This window comes from Benincasa hispida, chromosome 9 (genome assembly GCF_009727055.1).
Source record: "Benincasa hispida cultivar B227 chromosome 9, ASM972705v1, whole genome shotgun sequence".
Taxonomy (NCBI): Eukaryota; Viridiplantae; Streptophyta; class Magnoliopsida; order Cucurbitales; family Cucurbitaceae; genus Benincasa; species Benincasa hispida.
In genome coordinates, this window is record NC_052357.1 from 27,956,612 (window position 1) to 27,976,321 (window position 19,710).

A 19,710-nucleotide genomic window follows, 5' to 3' on the forward strand; every position below is an offset into this window, starting at 1 on the left:
ATTTCATGTAACTTAAAATATATATGTGGTTAACATATAGGTGGATCATGTTTAAGTAATGACCTAAATGGTTTGTAATAGATGGATAAGGCTGGGTACCTTATCCTGGTGACACTATAAGAACGGTCTGCTTTATAGTTGTTACAATTGTTGTAAACTGCTACAAATGATCTAATCCTAATCATTCACGTGGATACATATGAGTGGGGTTATTATATACGAAGAGTTTATATAAGACCAGACCACGAAATGAATAGTCTCTCTATATAACACCTTTAGACCAGACAAAATGGTAATTTGACCCAGCTGTAGTATGAATAATTTGTGATGAGTTGACTCACTGTTGATTGGTTATATCCGTGGCACAGAAATATATATGTAGTCCAAAAAGTGCAGCTATCGGTCTTTAGTGGAGTGACTGATAGTTAATGAATATTGATTAATTTAATTAAAGAGTTTAATTAATTAATCTCATATCGTTGGAGCTTCTAATCTGTAGCTCCATAAGGTCCCCTTGTTAGCTCGCTAAATGATGGTAATAAGGAATGATTTGAATTATTCAAATCAATTGAGAAAATTTTATATTAATCAAATTAATATATAATGGTTAATTATAGATGTGATCTATAATCCAAATTGTAAGAGAGAAATATTTGAATGAGATTTAAATATTAAATTCGTGTGAATTAGATTCATGAAGAATTAATTAATTACAATATTAGAGAGGTGGATATATATAAATATGTGGTGTTTATATGTTAATTAATTAAGTATATATTAAATAGCATTTAACATATGGTTATTTAATTAATTAGCATTAAGGGTGGAAAAAAAATACTTGGACTTCTCCATATAAATATATCGTTATAGCCCATTTAGGCCAATGATTTTTATTGTGCAAAAGAAAAACCCTAGTCTCAAACAAAATTCCTCTGTAATCTCTCAACAAATTCTCTCTACCCCTTCCTCTTCCAAGTGTTAGAGACCACACTTCTAACCCTTAGAGTCCTAAAGAATAACAAGGTTATTCTTATGGTGGTGTCCTTGATTGTTGAGGAGATGTTCGTGAGACAAAAAAGAGGAATTTACGAGAAGAATGAGATTCAACAAAGGTGAGGTCTCTCTATTCCTTTTCTTCTTCTTCAATAGCATGGATATAATGTTTATTCTTTACTCTTTTTGTGTGAATTGCTGTGTTTTTGTTTCTATTTAATGGAAAAACAAAATGTAAGGTGATCTCACGCTTCCTCGGGAATTCAATTCCCTTCACCAACAATAAGTGTCTTTATCAAAGACAATGTCCTGTTTAATTTATGTAATTCATTTATGTATATACAAATCATAAGAAACAAGATCATAAGAGAAAATCAGAAATAATAAGTAAATGTGCTCAGTGTCAAATAACATAATCATAATATCAATAATAGTATCTACTAATGGCCATACGTTTGACATGTTCATTAATATTATTGATGGCCATCCTTTAGTTAGTGAATCTACAATAATAAGGTGAGTACTAATGTATTCAATTGACACTTTTTTATTTATGAACTTCTTCTTTAATGACAAAGTATTTTAGTTCCATTTATTTAGCACCTTTTGAATACTTGTCATTTTTTTAAAAAGAAGGTTGTTGCAAAGTTATCACAATAAATTTTCAGTGGCTTGGCAATACTGTTTACAATTCCAGGTCTTGAAATAAAGTTTGTAATTATAAAGCATTACTGTAGCCTCAAAGCATGCTAAAAATTCAACTTTCATAGTAGATGCATTGATGATAAACTGCTCGCACTTTTTCCATGAAATTGCTCTTCCACATAATAGGAACAAATAGTCAAATGTAGATTTTCATGTATCCACATACCTACGAAATTTGAATATGAATATCTAATCACCTTAAGATGATCAAATTTTTTGTAAGTAAGCATATAATCCTTTGTTCCTTGCAAATACCTTAACATTTTCTTTGCATCTTTCCAAAGATTCATTTTTGGATTACTTTGATACTTGTCCAACATACCGACAACAAACATGATGGCTAGTCTGTGCATATATATTAAGCTCTCGATAATAAAAGCATAAGGAATGATTTCCATTTGATTTCTTCCAATTCATCCTTCGGATATTACATGAGAGGCTTAACTTATCTTCCTTCTGAATTAGAACTATTCTTGAAGAGCATTTATCCATTTTAAATCTCATTAAAACTTTATTAATATATGTTTTTTTAGACAACCCTAACCACCCATGTGCTCAATCACAAAATATTTCAATTCCAATCATATATGATGCCTCTCATATCTTTCATTTCAAAGTTCTTAGAAAGAAATTCTTTGGTTGGTTATAATAAACAAAAATCAATAGTAGCTAGCAAGATGTCATAAACATACAAAACTAGAATTATAAACTTACTCCCACTAATATTTAGATACATACATCGATCAATGACGTTTTCTTTAAATCTATAAAATGTGATATTATCATTAAACATAAGATACTATTATTGGAAAGCTTGTTTGAGTTTGTATATTGGTCTTGAAGACCCATTTACACCCAACTCTTTTACTTCCTTTAGGCAATTCCACAAGGTCCTAAACCTAATTGTAATCCATTGATTTTAACTCTTCTTTCATGGCATCTAATCATTTGGCAGAATTATCACTTTTAGTGGCTTCTAAAAATGAAAATGGTGTAGGAAACACTGAAGGTCATTGAGAAGAAACGAGATCGGAGCCAAATCCCAAATTTTACCGAAACCATAATTTTACAGAAGAAATAGAAATTATGCATCAAATTTAAAAAAAGCATGCTTAAAGAAATTGAGAAAAGAATATTATGAACTCACCCTTGAAGGTCTGTCTTCTTCATGTATCATCTTCTCCAAAATGTCACGAACAACAACGTACTCGAAACCTAATTTATCCTAAAATAGCTACCACCAATTGGTTTCCCCTGTATTCTCTGGGATGAGAATCCAAGAGTTTTGTGGGCATTATCTTTTTGGAAGAAGAGGGAAATTAAGAAAGATGACAAAAGATATTTGGAGGAGAAAGCCAATTACAGAACCATTCTGTAAAAAAAATAAAAAATAAAAAAAATAAGAAAATAAAGATCTCTTGTGAAAAACAAAAGTAAAGAAGAAGTAAGAAGGATCTCCCAACCGCCCACAGAATACTTGAGTTGAGAGAGAATAGGGGAGGAAAGTTATTTTTTTCCCTCAATTTCAAAATTAAAATTAAAAATAAATTTAATTTTAATATATNTATGTATAACTATATATTATATCATATAAAATTCTCTCAACAATGACATTTAATATAAATCCCATTTATATTAAAATTAATTATATGAATCTAATTCATATATTTCCTCTCAAATAAACTTTATATTATAATGTATCAAATACATTATACTAATTATATCATATATAATTAACTTAAAATAATTATATCACATATAATTAATTCTCTCAATTAATTTAAACAATTAAAATTAATAAAAAAGTTGATTCTCATAAAATCCTTGTGAGCTATAGAGAGGACCTTATGGATTTGTAGATTGAAGCTCTGATGGTACTTGAATAACTAATTAAACTTATTTAATTACAAGAGAGTCTCTTACTTATCTCACCTTAAGGCAGGAAAGAATAGGCAAGATAATGTGTATTAACCTATCGGGAACTCCACTAAAGACCGATTGTTACACTCTTCACATTATAGATATATTTTTGTGTCCATTGGATAAGACTAGTCAACCGGGTGATGACCCTTCACAAATTGCCCGTAAGTACAATAATCCAAAATTACCATTTTGTCTCTATAGTTATATTTAACTCCTTAAGTACCATTGATCCCTCTAATGAACAATAAATCATAGTCTAACTATAACTAAACCCTTCTTGAGCAAGGAGAGGTCGTGGCGCCACATTGTTCAAGTCCCAGAATCAGTCCTTAAGAGAGCAATTTATCTACTAACCCTTACCTCGGGGAAGAAAGGAATTTTGTCTTGTGTAGTTGTGTTCCCAACTTCCCAATAAGATGAATCCCTAAAATGGTAGATTTATTGAGTCGGCGATCTGGTCACTCTCACCCATACAACCCAAAGGACCTCCTTCATGGGCAGGAGTTCACAACTCAATCAGGATTCAAGTCATGTCACCTATGGTCATCCTAGTGAAATGTAAGTCTCTGTTATGAACAACATTATATAATGAGACTAGTATGCCTTTATATACATGTTTAAGCTACAAAAGATAACCTTGGATGTTAGTTTATTGGTTTGTGGGTTTAATGCTACTAAATTTCAAATAAAACATATCATATTTTATTAAATAAATAAAATGTTTGTACAATGCAATTACAAACTACAACACCCTACGAGATTTAGGGCATCAACCTCAACAATCTCCCACTTGACCTAAAGCTAGTGGAGTGTACAATGTAAATGTCAAACTAACATACAAGTGAAGGAACTCTTATTCAAGAGTACCTACGAGCGAAAGCAGATCTTTCCAATTCATTGTTACATAATTACCGCATATACATTCAAACATACTTTCATATTGCTAAAGAGATCAAGAAATCATACCAGTTAAAGATTTCTTCTTCACAACGAGTCTGAAGCCCAACCGTCTACCTTGAACAATCACCACTCGGACATAAGGAAATGGAGAAGACAACACCACTTAGAGCCCTCAGTATTCTTGGAGTGAGAATCCAAAGTGTGGGCTCTGTTCAGATTTGGTAGAGGGAAGGAGGAAAAGAGACCGTACACAATGATCAAGCAAGTGAGAGATGTGGTCGTCTATTGCATAGACAAGATGCTTGATCATTTAAGTGAAGTATATGATCGTATAGGAAAAGTAAACGATCATATAAACGATCGTGTAGGAAAATGGTGAGCGATCGTCCAAACGATCGTGTAGGAAAAACTAAGCGATCGTCTATACGATCGTTTAGTAAATACTGAGAGTTAAACGATTGCTTAGGAAAAAGGTAAACGATCGTTTAGATAATAGCATGCAATAGTGTAATCGGTATGCGATCGCTTAGCAATATTGTATATGAAAGCGATCGTGCAGTCATTATCGTATAGGCACTGATGTTCTAAATGATGACACTATCTTTTCACAATGTTCGCGCACTCTTGTCTCTTGCACACCATCAGCTATTTATAGTGCACTCATCCGTTATTTAGAACAGAAGAGACGTCTTCCCATTTCCTTTATAACCGTCCAATAAATGTGATCTTATCATATTCATAACATATAATTAATATCATATATTAATTATAATATTTTTCTCTACTAGATATTAATCATATTTATATTAAATTTCCTCCAAATGAATGTATCTCATACATAAAGTTAATTATATCATATTTAATTAACTCGTTCAATTATATCATATATAATCGAACTCCCTATTGTCAATTTGAATATTTCAAATTGACCCAAAACTTGACTCTCAACTTGTATCCAAGCTACCAAGGGGACCTTATGGACCTATGGCTCGAAGCTCCAATAGTACATGAATATCTGACTAAACTCTTTAGTCACGATATCCACCATCCGTTAATTGCCAGGCATTTCACTAAAGACCGACAGTTGAACTCTTCTTGCCATAGATATATTTTTATGTCCATTGCATATAACCAATCATCAGTACGATGACCCTTCACAGATGCTCATAATTACAACAGGCCAATTTACCATTTTACCTCTGTAATTACATCTTCCTCCTTACGTACCACTGATCCCTCTAATGAACAATACAACATAGTCCTACTATGTGTGAACACCTCTCGAGCCATGAGAAGGTGCGTGGCACCACATCGTTCAAGCCCTGGAATCAGCCCTTAAGGGAGCTATCTATCTACTTACCCTTGCCTCGGGAAAGGATTGAATTCCATCTTGTGAAGCTGAGTTTCCAGCTCTCAAATTAGACGAATCCCCAAAATGGTAGGTTTGAGTCGGCATTCTGGCCACTCGCACCCATGCAAATCAAAGGACCGCCCTCAATGCCAGGAGTTCCCAACTCACTCAGGATTGAGGTCATGTTACCTATGGTCATCCTAGTGAAGTGAAGTCTTAGTTATGAACGGTGTTATATAAGGAGACGTTAACACATCGTGGTCAAGTCTTATATAAACTCTTTGTATAGGATGCCCCTGCTTGCATGTCCCTTACACAAATGATTAGGATCAAATCATTCGTGACAAGTCACAATACTTGTGACCATTCCACAAAGTGGGCTGCATCCGTAGCGTTACCAGGATAAGGTTTCCCTCCTATATCCATATACTACAGACCATTTTGGTTATCATTCAAGATCCACTTGTATGTCACCACATACATGCTTAAGTTACATACAGATAACCAAGGATATTAAATTTATTGGTTTGTGGTAAAATGAAAAACATCTAAATGTGCAAAGTCAAGTAGTGAAGTAAATATCATTTAATTACACATCACAAGTGTTTGTACAAAGTTGTTTACAAACTACTGGACACGAGACTTTAGGGCCCAAACCCCAACAACAAGTACACAAAATAGTAAACTATGACATAACACACGCCTAGTAAAAAATCTCCCATTTTCCCTAGACTATATGTGGCATGTCCCATAGAACCATACTCTGTAGTTGACCCTTAAAAACCTTAGCCGCGAGGGTCTCTGTAAATGAATCGACAATATTGTGCTCCAAAGCTATCTGTGTGACGATCATGTTTCCTTGATGCACAATCTCTCGGATGAGATAATACTTTCACTCTATGTGCTTCATGCGTTTGTGGTTCTGAGGCTCTCGAAAATTAGCCACAACATCACTATTATCATAATAAAGGGTGATGGGCTTTGTGTTGGTTTTTAGAAACGTGCAGCGGACGAAAATAGGATCATTAAGCATTCTAATTCCTTAATTTTGACATCAAATTAAGCATTTTCATGGGGTGTCAATAGGTTTCATTACATACCTTTGAAGATTCTCTTCTTCAACGAAATACAGTTGCAATATTCTCTAATTCAGGCTATGGACCACCACTAATGTTTCCCTACTATTCTCTAGGAGCCTTAGATTGAGTTGTGGGACTCAAAACTAGCTTGAACTTAGGGAAATTGGATGAGAGGTTTTTTGGTTTTTAAGCTTGTTGAAGAACAACTTCTTCAACTTTCAAAAACTCAGCAATTTAGCAAAAATTGCATATATTCTTTTTCACTCAATCAAGAGTGGTTTTATTACATTACTCTCATGCAAACTGATCACTTGAAGTGATTCTAGCTACTCCTTGAATTTGGTGGTGGAATTATGTGTAAGAAGGTGGCAAACCTTTTTGCTTGAAAGTGGGAAAATCCCACATTGGGATTTTTCTCAATTTTCAATTTTCCTTTTGATTTTGAAAATTCTTTAATTAAAATTGAAATTTTATTAATTTTACAAAAATTAATTCAATAATCAATTTTTTAATAAAATTAATAATTAATAATTAATTAAAATTTTTAATTAATTCTATTAATTTAATATCAAATATTAAATTAATTCCATTACCATTAATCCCTATTCATGAAATTAATATTTAAATCATATTTATATGTTAATCGATTCTCCAATTACATTTAATTCTAAAATTAAACGTGTAATTATATCACATATAATTACTAATTTTCTTAATTGGAATTTGAACGTTTCGAATCAACTTATCACGTTATTCTAAGGCTAATTTCGTTTGTGGGCTAGTAGGGGGACCTAATTAACCTATAAATCATAGGCTCCAACGATCCGAGATTAATCGGCTAAACTCTTTACACCGAATTAACCTCTATTCGTTAACTACCGGGTCAATCAACTAAAGTCCAGTAGTTGCACTCCCCTCACTGTAGATATATTGTCTCCACTCGATATAACCATGATTGGTAAGCTAACCCTTCATAGGTTGTTCGTAATAACGGCTGGGTCAAAAGGCTGTTTTACCCCTGAGATTACCTCTTATTCCTTAAGTCCCACTGATCCTCTAATGAACAATTAGTTTGTGATCTAATCAGCAAACAGAATCCTTCTCGGGCAGATGAGAGGGTTGACCCCTTGTTCAAGACCCGAAGTTAGCACTTAAGGGAACAACCTCTCTACTATCTCTAAAAGTGGGTAGGAGTAAATTCCGTCTTGCACCCTATGTCCCCAGCTATCTACTCGGTCTTACCCTTGAAATGGAAGGCTTATTGAGCCGACGCTGTTGAGCCAACCTTCATCTATGCAAATCTAAGGATAATTTCGAATAAACAAGAGTTCATAGTTAGTTCAGGATTAAGGTTAAGTTACCTAGGTCATTGCTATGAAATAGTCAGTTTTAAATAGTAAATAGTGTTATAAAGTAAGAGTGACTTATTTCTTGGTCCGATCTTATGCAAACTCATTGCATAGGATGTCCCCACTCCTCATGTCACCACATGAACAAATCAAGATCACTTCGTTTGTAGCACTTTACAACTCCTTGTAACATCTACAGAGTAGGCCGCATCCGATAGTGTTACCAGAATACGACACCCAACTTTATTCGTATACTATAGATCATTTTGACTATTTACTCGAACCTGATCCACTTTTATGTTTCCCCATAAAGTTCAAGTACTCATATAATAGTCTTGGATCTTTTAGTTTATTGGATTTATTTCTAAAACGACATAAGCAATTCATAAATTCAATAACAACTTTATTGAATCAAACTTTAATAATAACTTTATTGAATTTCAAAATAAGTTTATTGTTTTACAAACCACAAGTTTTTGGACATAAAACCCAATACTTTGGCATGTCTAGAACCACTTCCAGATCAGTCAGATACTTTCTGAGCCATACAACCTTCTTAGCAGCTTCATAAATCGCTACATACTGAGCCTTCATGGTGGAGTTAGCAATGCAACCCTGATTGGTGCTTCTCTAGTCTATTGCACCTCCGTTAAGAGCGAACACTGATCCTAATGTGGATTTCCTAGAATTCTTATCAATTTGAAAATCAGAGTTCGTTTATCTTGTAAGGATTATATTCTTAGAACCATACATGAGCTTGTAGTTCTTCGTTCTCCATAGATACTTGAAGATGTTCTTAACAGCGGTCCAGTGATCAAATCCTGGATTAGACTGATATCTACTGACTATCCTCACTGCATAGTGTCAGGTCTAATACATAACATCGCATAGACATCAGGCTGCCAATAGTCGATGCATAAGGGATCCGTCTCATTTTCTCCATTTCTTAGGATACTGTTCCTTAGACAATATAACTCCATGTCTAAAAGGGAGTACACTTCTCTTGGAGTTTTGCATAAAAAATTTGACAAGTATCTTTTCAATGTACAATGCCTAAGAAAGAGCTAATGATTTGTTCTTTCGATCTCTAAAGATCTGACTACCAAGAACAAACTGAGCCTTTCCTAAATATTTCATTTGGAATTGGGATGATAGCCAATTCTTAACTTTAGTCAGTAGACCTATGTCATTCCCAATGAATAGGATATCGTCTACATAAAACACTAGAAAAACTACTGAATTATTAATGATCCTCTTATATACACAAGGCTCATCAACATTCTGATAAAAGCCATAAGATTTGATCGCAATATCAAATCTTATATTCCAAGATCAAGAAGCTTGCTTCAATCCATAGACGGACCAATTAAGCCTGCAAACCTTTTGCTCTTGATCTTAGGTTATAAATCACTCAAGTTGTTGCATATAAATGATCTTCTCAAGATTGCTATTCAGAAAGGCAGCCTTGACTTCCATTTATCAGATTTCATAGTCATAATATGAGGCAATGAACAAGAGAATTTAAATGGACTTTAAATGGAAATATGTGAGAAAGTCTCCTCATAGTCAACTCCCTCAACCTGACTGTAACGTTTTGCCACAAGTCTAGCCTTGAAGGTTTGCACTTTCCCATCAGCACCCGGTTTTCTCTTGTAGATCCATTTTCAACCTAGGTTTTACCCCATCAGGTTGATCTACAAGATCTCAAACTAAATTGAAGTACATAGACTCCATTTTGAGATCCATAGCTTTGATCCATTCATATTTGTCAACATCTTCCATTGCCTTCTTATCAAATAATGGATCCTTAACATCTTCGTCAGCTACCATAGTTAGAATTTCTGTTAAACCCATATAACGAACAGGCGGGTTTGCAACCCTCCCACTACGCCGAGGTTCCCTCAATACTTGAGGTGGATTTGACCTACTAGACTCTTCAATAACTCTTGTTAAAGTTTTAGTAGTTTCTTTGGAAATTTTATTCAACTCAATTTTACTGGGGTCTGGTGTTCCCTTATGTGGCCTTCTTTTAGAAAATTAGCTTTTTTCGACAAAAACACTTTATTTTTCTTAGGGTCGAAGAAGTAGCCACCTCTCGTTTCTTCGGGGTAGCCTATAAATAGGCACAACTTTGAACAAGATTCCAGTTTCATAAAATTTGCCTCAAGCACATGTGTTGAGCAACCCTAGATTCTGAAATGACGTAAACTAGCTTTACGACCATTCCATAACTCCAAAAGTGTTCTCGTAACACTCTTGGATGGAACATAGTTCAAAATATATGCTATAGTCTGTAATGAAAAACCTCAAAGCGAATCAGGTAAGGAACTATAACTCATTATAAATCAAACCATGTCCAACAAGGTTTTATTTCTCCTTTCTAATACACCATTTTGCTGAGGTATACCAGATGTTGAGAGTTGGGATACAATTCCAAGCTCTATCAAATAGTTCTAGAATATAAGATCTAAAAAACTCTCAACCTTGATCAGATCGAAATGTCTTAATTGTTCTATTCAATGAATTTTCAATTTCGACCTTCAACTCTTTTAACTTTCAAAGGATTCGGACTTATGTTGCATTAAATAAACATACCGATACCTTGAATAATCATCAGTAAAGGTGATGAAATATTCAAACTCTCCTCTTGCTTTTACATTCATCGAATGACAGAGATCTGAATGTACAAACTTTAAGGGTTATTTGGCCTTATGACCTTTTCCAGTAAAAGACCTGTTAGTCATTTTGCCTTCAAGAAATGACTCACACACAAGTAAATAGTTTTTTTTCTAACTCGTTTAGAAGTTTATTCTTTACCAATCTCTCAATCTTTTTGAGATTGATGTGCCTAATCTTAGATGTCAAAATTGGGTATTTTCTCTATGAGAAATTTTACGTCTTTTATTTTGAGTTACTTTAGTTTTAAACATTTCAGTGTTAAGTAGGGCTTTAGTCCCTAACGATCTTAGCACATAAAGATTGTTTTCCAGCTTAGCAGAACAAATATTAATACCATTCTTGGAAATAATTCTTTGAAATAAATATTTTATTTGTAAAGAATTGAATACAATAATTTTGTTCTTACAAACACTTTACCGAAATTAATTTCCTTTACAAACCAGGAAAAATATATACATTTTCAAGTCAGCTGGAGACCTCCCACTACCACAACTGAGACGACGTGCGTAGTTCTAGCACGCATCGTCATCTCTCCAACTTCCAGTGGCCGCTAGAAACTGATTCCCTGAAATGAAGAACAAATATGGTTAGTGGTGCATGAATCAAGTATATAGGCAGAATCATCATTCTCCACTAAACAAGTCTCCAATACAAGTAAATCATATTTACCTTGCTTGGCCTTCTTCTTTCCTGCAAAGTATTTGGGACAGTTCCTCTTCCAATGTCCCTCGTGGTTGCAATAAAAACAAATTCCCTTTGCAACCTTGCCCTTCTTGCCCTTCTAGGCAGCAACTGGTGCATTAGCTTTCCCATTTCCAGCTTCCTTCTTCTTCCAATTTTTGGTGTCGGAAGAAGAAGCCATAGACTTAGTTCTAGAGGATGATCCTTTGTAGAACTTATTTGAGGATGAGGCAACATTTGCCTCTCCTTTTTGTTCCTTGCTTTTCATTAAGAATTGAAAAGTCTGAAGCTCATTGAGCAAGGTGGTCAGGTTGTAGTCAATCTTGTTCATAACAGCATTACTATAGAACTGTAGCAAACTTTTAGATCAAGATTCCAAAATGGAGCTAATCTGACTGGCTTCATCAATGACAGACTCATTCATCTCCATCATGTTGAAGTGGACCATCATGTTAAGAACATGTTCTCTAACAGATACCCCTTCTTGCATATGAGCATTGAAGATGTGTTTAAGAGCGTCGTGCCTGTATTGTGCGGACGGTTGTCCGAATACCCGCAGGGACTCCATGATCTCATAGGCAGTGATCATGGGCTCAAGCTTTTTGGCCAAGACTTCTGAAAGGCTTGCCGAGATATACGCTCGGGCCTTCTCATTTGTCTGTGTCCAGCGCTCATATGCCTCTCAAACATTTCAAGTGGCATTTGCAACAGGAATAGGAGGACAATCCCCTATTAGGACAAAATGGAGGTTATCGATTATCAATATAGTGTTGATTGTGTCTTTTCGGGTTGTATAATTATCGCCCATTAATTTGTTGGTCGCAAGCAGATTTAAAAACGTGGAAGTCATAATAAATTGCTGAAACCATACAAATTATTTATATTAGTATATCTTGCATTAACCCATTTAGAAAAATCAATCAATTTTAGCAAAATAATCTAATGCACCCTAAGTAATATCTATTTTGCAATGATACTTCAACAAGACAGGACAAAAGCCACCATAGGGTGATCAGGCGCCCCTTCACTGAAATGAATCTATCTCAACCAATAGACAAAACAGCTTCTTGTTACTGTAACTATTAGTCACTATTGTTCGGTCCAAAAATAGTTAACTCGCTTAACATTCTTGTAAGTGTAACCCCTCATTTTAGATTCTAGAGTTTTGCTTCAATCAGCCAACCGTAGGAAAAAAAACGATAGGGGCAAAAACTAAAGTAACCTTTATCTATTTCTAGAGTTTGAAGTATCATGAAAAATTCCATCCGTAGGGGGACACTCAAGGTGACTCGAGGCTGAGAATGAAAATTTACTTCAAACTAATGAGAGAGACCGAGGGATCAATTGACACTTGTCTCACTCCCAATTACTATAAATGCTCTCTTCATTCACCTTGGTATTGATCTATACAAACATCATGCATAGGGAACACTCAAGGTGCCTCGAGGCCGAGTATAGATCTCACGATGCGAACATTTAGGGAGAAACGTGAAGAGAAAAAATGAAGTATCATATACCTTATTTTCCTCTCATTGAGCGTTTTACCTAGGGTTAATTAACTTAGAAAAATTCGGCTATTGAATTTAACTAAGTGTTTGTTTAATTTGCCCAAAAGTAACACTTACTTTGGATAGTTAAAAAACTTTGATTTATGTTTGTTAAACATTTTAATAAATTTTAATCAAACATTGCATGCTTGTAATAAATCTATCTAATTCACCTTTCCAAGTAAGTTTCTAGGTAGGGGTGTTACGTTTCCATCAACTTAAATACCCCAGCCTAGACAGAACAAACCTTAAGGTCCCTTATAGATCCAATTGTTACAAATTTAATCTTTTAATTAAGAATCAATTTAACCCTATTAAACCGATTAAAAGATTAAACTTAAATTTCTTATCTCATTCAAAAAGTGATCTTAGGTTTATATGAATCATATTTTAAAACTATTTTAAAAGATGATTTTAACCTAAGGTTTGTATGTAATTCTGAATTGTTGATTTTAATTTCTAATTTCATTTAGTTATAACTTTTATAAAAAATGAAATTAATTAAAACCATACATTGCATGTGAAAACATACTTAGGTAATATTATAACAATTATAAAATACCCTAAAGTGGTGACATGCTTCATGCAATTCCATTTCATTACTAACATACATAACATTTATATACTAAAGTAATGAAATAAATAATAACATACATCATAACATACATCCATACACTATATTATAACTCTTATAATATAATTGATGCATGTCTATGTTATTAATGTTGCATGCATATATTATAACATTTATACTATATAATGCATGAGCATACTATATTAATCAAATCATGCAATTATATATATTATAACACTTATAATATAAATGATATATGAAATTAAATGCATAACCTACGGTGGGATTTAATACTATATGACATACAATATGACATATATATATAAATAAAAATCATACATCAAATGCATAATTAATAAAATAATTATTGGATCGGGATTGGACACTTAAACAATTAATTAAATTAATATAACACTTATATTAATTTAATTAATCAATAAAACTATCTATTACGTATATAAATAAACAACCGGTTCAAAACAAGAGAACCGAGCCTTAAACCGTTCAAACCGAACCATCCAGCCTTTGAATCGGACCCAAACCGCTCGAACTGACCAAACCATAAGCAAACCAAATGAGCCATGAACCGAATCGGACAAGAACCGATTTGTTCTTTCCGTGTTGGAGGGTTGCAATGCTACGGAAAGAACAAAGTGTTGTTCTTCTTCTCAACGTTGCAATGCTAGGGCACAACATTGCAACGCGATGGTACAATCTCAAGTGTATAGCCTCGTTCTCCTTCGTTTCTTCACTAAATTTTGTCTCGATTTCTCTAGATCACGATCAGAATAGCCATGAACGACTCAATAATACAAAAATACAGACTCGATCGAAATTATATGCCCCAAAACATGGGCCCTTACAAATTAAATTGTAAAAACAAAGAGATAAAGCAAAGCGACCAATCCCAAAAACATCCAATGATTTTAAACCAACACATTCTTAAACATTCATCACATGAAAATACAAAATGCTTAAATCCCATCATTAAACTGTAAAATTAATTTGGAAAATTTGGAAAATTTTGGGCCAAAAACCCCGCTCTTATATCAATTGTAGGAACCATTGAAGGTCCTTGAGCGGAAATGGGATCAGACTCAAATCGCAAATTTTACATAAACCATAATTTTATAAAAGAAACAGAAATTATGCATTAAATTTAAAAATACAGCATGCTTATAGAAATTGAGAAAAGAATATTAGGAACTCACCCTTGAAGATTCGATCTTCTTCGTGTATCCTCTTCTCCAAAATGTCACGAATAGCAACGTGCTCGAAACCCTAATTTATCCCAAAATAGCCTCCACCATATGGTTTCCCCTGTATTCTCTGGGATGGGAATTCATGAGTTTTGTGGGCTCTATCTTTTTGGAAGAAGTGGGATATCATGTGAGAGGACAAGAGATATTGGGTGGAGAAAGCCAATTATAGAACTATTCTGTCAAAAAAAAAAAAAAAAAAAATAAGAAAATAAAGATCTCTTGTGAAAAACAAAAGTAAAGAAGAAACAAGAAGAAACTCTCAACCATCCATATAATACGTGGGCTGAGAGAGAATAGGGGAGGGAAGTTATTGTTGGGGTTGATGCCCTAAATCTCGTAGGGTCCCATAGTGTGTAATTGTAGTGTACAAACATTTAGTTATGTAATAAAATATGTGATGTTTTATTTCAAAATTAGTTACATTAACCACAAACCAATAAACTAACATCCAAGGTTATCTTGTACCTTAAACATGGATGTAGAGACATACGGGTAGATCATATTTAAGTGATAACGTAAATAGTCTATAGTAGATGGATAAGGCTGGATACCCTATCCCGGCGACACTATGAGTATGGCCCGCTTTGTAATTTTTCAATTGTTGTAAAGTGCTACAAATGATTTGATCCTGATCATTCATGTGGAGACATGTGAGCAGGGATAATCTATACAAAGGAGTTTGTATAAGATCGGACCGCGAAATATTTAGTCTTTATATAACGCCGTTAATAATAGAGACTTACATTTCACCAGGATGACCATAGGTAACACACTACAAGAATTTTAAACAAAAAAAAATGGATCTTTGATGTTGGTTTTAAACCGACATTGAAGATGGGCTTTAATGTCGGTTTTAAACCGACATTAAAGGTCTAATTTATTTTTTTTCTTACTTTATTAAAAAACCCCTTTCATTTTTCAACTCTTGCGCCTATCTCTCCTACCCAAACCCTTTCATTTCTCTTTTACCCAAACTCTATCTCTCCTTGGTCGTGCGAATTAGGGTATCTATCGTCCGTCCGTGGTTGTCCGTCGTCTGTTCGTCAGTCTCCATCACTTTTGGGTCTCTCCTGGTCGTGGGTCTCTCTTGGTCGTGGGTCTCTCCATGGTGGAGCCTGGTTCTCGCACATCCCAAATGCAAACGGTGCAATCGCCAGAGGCGGAAGCTAAGACATCGCCGTGACGAGGGTTCCAGACGGAGGAATAGACGCAATAGGCCATGCTTTTTTAATGTTCTGACACTGGTGGGGTGGTCTAGGGTCCAGAGCTTGGTGGTATTGTCCCAGGAGGAAGTAAGAAAGAAGTCGAATGAATGAGGTTGTAGTCAGCAGAGTGAACCTTGCGAGTATGTTCGTGGAAGGAACGAATGGGATTAGATGTATGGGGAAGAGCGAGGCTGTAAAGCTTGACAGAGCCATCGAAAATGGCGGTGACGAGAAGGGAGTCGTGAGATTCGAACCAAGAGATGTCGAGAATCCATCGGCGGTGTCGAAGGTGATGTGCTCGGATATGGGACCGGCGGGATTGAGATCGAGGACGTGAATACGACCATTGCCAAGGATTCTGAAATTTTGAGCGGTGGCAACGGCGATGGGGGATTCGTAGAAGGGGCTAAACATGACGAAGTAACCATTGAAGGGGGTCTTAAAGATGGGTATGATTGATGAGTGAGGAGCACCTCTCTGTCTCTCTCTCTCTGAAGTCTGATCTCATCCTCTCGATTAGTTCGAAGCTACGCATCTCTTTTTTAATCCCTTTATCCAACAACAAATTGCCCATTCTGTGCTCAAGTCAATGTTGTGGTTCTTCTTTTCAGCAACATGGTGAGTTTGTTTGTAGCTTGTTTCTAGTTTGATTTTTTTGCTCAATCTCTTGGCTTTAAACATGGGGTTATTTCAATATTATGGCTCCAAAACTCCTTCCCATTTCTTCTTTTCTTATGCCTCTTCTTGTCCTAAACTCCAATATTCGGCCTACTATGGCTGAAGCTCATGCTAATTTTTCTTCAGCTTATAAGGACAGGAATAAGGCTGGGAGACATGTGACATTTCATGGATCATGGTTTGCTGCTACCTTGATTTTTGGCCATTTAATTTCAAAGGTTCGCTCTGATGTCTTCCATTACTGGTTGAAATCTTTGTTTCAGTTTGCTCTTGCGGAGAGAAAAATCCAGTTACTACTATTACCACAATATGGTTCTGGCTTGGCAATCTGGTTAGAGAAGGAAACCATTCTAAACATGTTTTCCATTGAAGAACAAATAAACCAACATCACGCCGGGAGTATCACTGAGAGTATTTATTCTGACAAACTTTTAGAGGCCTACCAGTGTCTTTGCTCTTCAGGTGAAGCCCTAAAAGCTTCTACTGTTCCTCCGGTTCAAGCATTTTGTTTACAGAGAAGATTAATACTGTTAAAACTAAGAGAAAAATACATGGTAAGTTGACGATCTTGAACTTTTATCTCAGTTAATTAACTGTATTGAGTGGGATTGATATAAGAAATCAGATGATTACGTGCAAATGATATATGATTAATTGTAATCATGTTAAGCTAAACTTTCCAAATCAATAATGGTAAATGGCTAATCACTTGCAACTAATGAGAATTAGTGTCGGAGTCATTGATCAATATGGGGACATTAATCTGAAATATTTTTGGGGCTTCAAAAGTTGATAGCCTTGTATTCGTTTATGAAATTAGTGATTTAAGTTGTTCGAACAATGTAATGTAATAGTTTTCTTCATTTAATATTCATTTTGGCGTAGAAAGTGTTTTAGTACATCCTCTGAGTCCGAGTTTAACTGGCTGTGAACAAGTTGTGGAACTTGGAAACGACATGTTTGGATAAGATGATGTGGATATGGAGAAAGAGACAATGGCAATGCCAAAGAAACAAAACTATGTTTTTCAAAGAACAAAATGTTTGAAACAAAACTACGCTGTCGAGTTATGCCTCCTCCTTGCATGAAGAACCCATACTTGAAAGATGCTTCAGATGTAGGCGTAGACCCATTTGGTAATCAAAGAACAAAATGTGCAGGTACAGTTCACTTAGTTCTTATTGACATCGAAAGTAATAAAATATTTTTTTGAAATCGTTTCTTCTCTGTTTTATCCATTGTTGTATTTTCCTTTAATATCGTTTCTTGTAAGTTTGATCATTAGATTCTTTTTGTTATATCAATGAAAGGACTTGTTTCCTTTAAAAAAAAACATTTTTTTGAAATCTCTTTTGCCGTATGATAGATTTTTCTGGGAAATGAATTAGTTTTGTGTTTTTCAATTTTGTGTAGGATTTTTTCCTACGCTGTTTAGTGGAGATAGTCTTTCAAGATATCACGCTGATTTTGATTTCTACTGACTATGCCTTTTGGCCTGGACTCATCCTCTGGTGAACCTTATGGTGGAATCTGGTCATTATATACTTTCCCATGTTTGCATTTCTTCCCACTAGTTTTACTTTCCACTAAAAATGTAAAAAGTTGTCATTGTCAAAAGGTCGAAACTTATGCCACCTAAAGTAAAACTGTACAAAGTTGCATCCCTACCTTCCAAAAGACAAAAGGAAGCTGCATTTATTTTTTCCCTTAGAAGTAACACCCGTTTATGACTCATGGGTTCTATTTATTTCTCTTTGAACTGGATTAGAATGTAACACCCGTTTATGACTCATGGATACTATTTATTTGCAGTTTAGATTTGATTCAAGGTGCTCGAGTTTGTAGGTCGCACTATGGTAGTTTGTTGGTTGTTCATGCACTATGGTAGTCTTTGTGACAACTTTTGAGGTTTAAAGTATATTGTGAGCTAAATTTGCTTATTGATGTATGTGTTCTTGAATATTCATTTTTTGGGAATTCTGATAGTTTTGTTGAGAACAAGTGGTTGTGAAATATTTTTGGGAGTGTGTTTCTTTGAACAGGTTCAAGGTAAATTTTTAATTTTGTTGTGGTAGCATTGTTATGCTGCCAAAAATTTTTCATCATCTTCGTATCTCATATCTAGTAACCAAGCTTCTCTTCTTCAAGATCTTGAAAAAGAAGATTCTCTCATTTATTCAACTATTGAGTTTTTCTTGTTTTGCAGATGCAGCAAGGAGTAAATATTTGTATCGTAACCTCTTTATGCTTTTTCTCGGGGAACTTTAGATCCAACACATTCACTACAAGAATTTTATCTTGAATGTACCATTTATGCATATTCCCAATCAACACGATTAGTTGAATATGAATTCTTATCACATTTTCACTTTCAATCCTTTGTCTTAAACCTTTTTGTTTGTGATCCTTTGAAAACAGTGGTCAAACAAAGATGCCTATAACCAGACACTGCTGAAGCTAGGGGGTTGGTTCAAGAAGAATTATGAAGGGATCCATACTTACCAAGTAGAGAGAGACAGTAATCTCATAATGTTTGTATTACTTGTAATTTGTGTTTTCAGGCCCTGAATTATTGTACAGCCTTTTAATTATAATTTTATAGCAGAATTTGTGGATTAAAATGTAATAAGATTTACAATCCATACATGAATAATATGTCATAGCCACAACGTTCAATGATGATGTGTCATGTTATACTTTTTGACCAAAAAAATGGATTCAGCAACAAAATTAAAAAAAAAAAAAACGAACAGATTCAGGCTTCAATGTCGGTTCATAATTAAA

At 34.6% G+C, this 19,710-nt stretch overlaps 1 pseudogene; it reads right to left on the reverse strand.

Annotated features, from left to right (window-relative positions):
* Positions 1-16,096: 16,096 nt before the first annotated feature.
* LOC120084652 lies at positions 16,097-16,929 on the reverse strand (annotated as a pseudogene).
* Between the last annotated feature and the right edge of the window lie 2,781 nt (positions 16,930-19,710).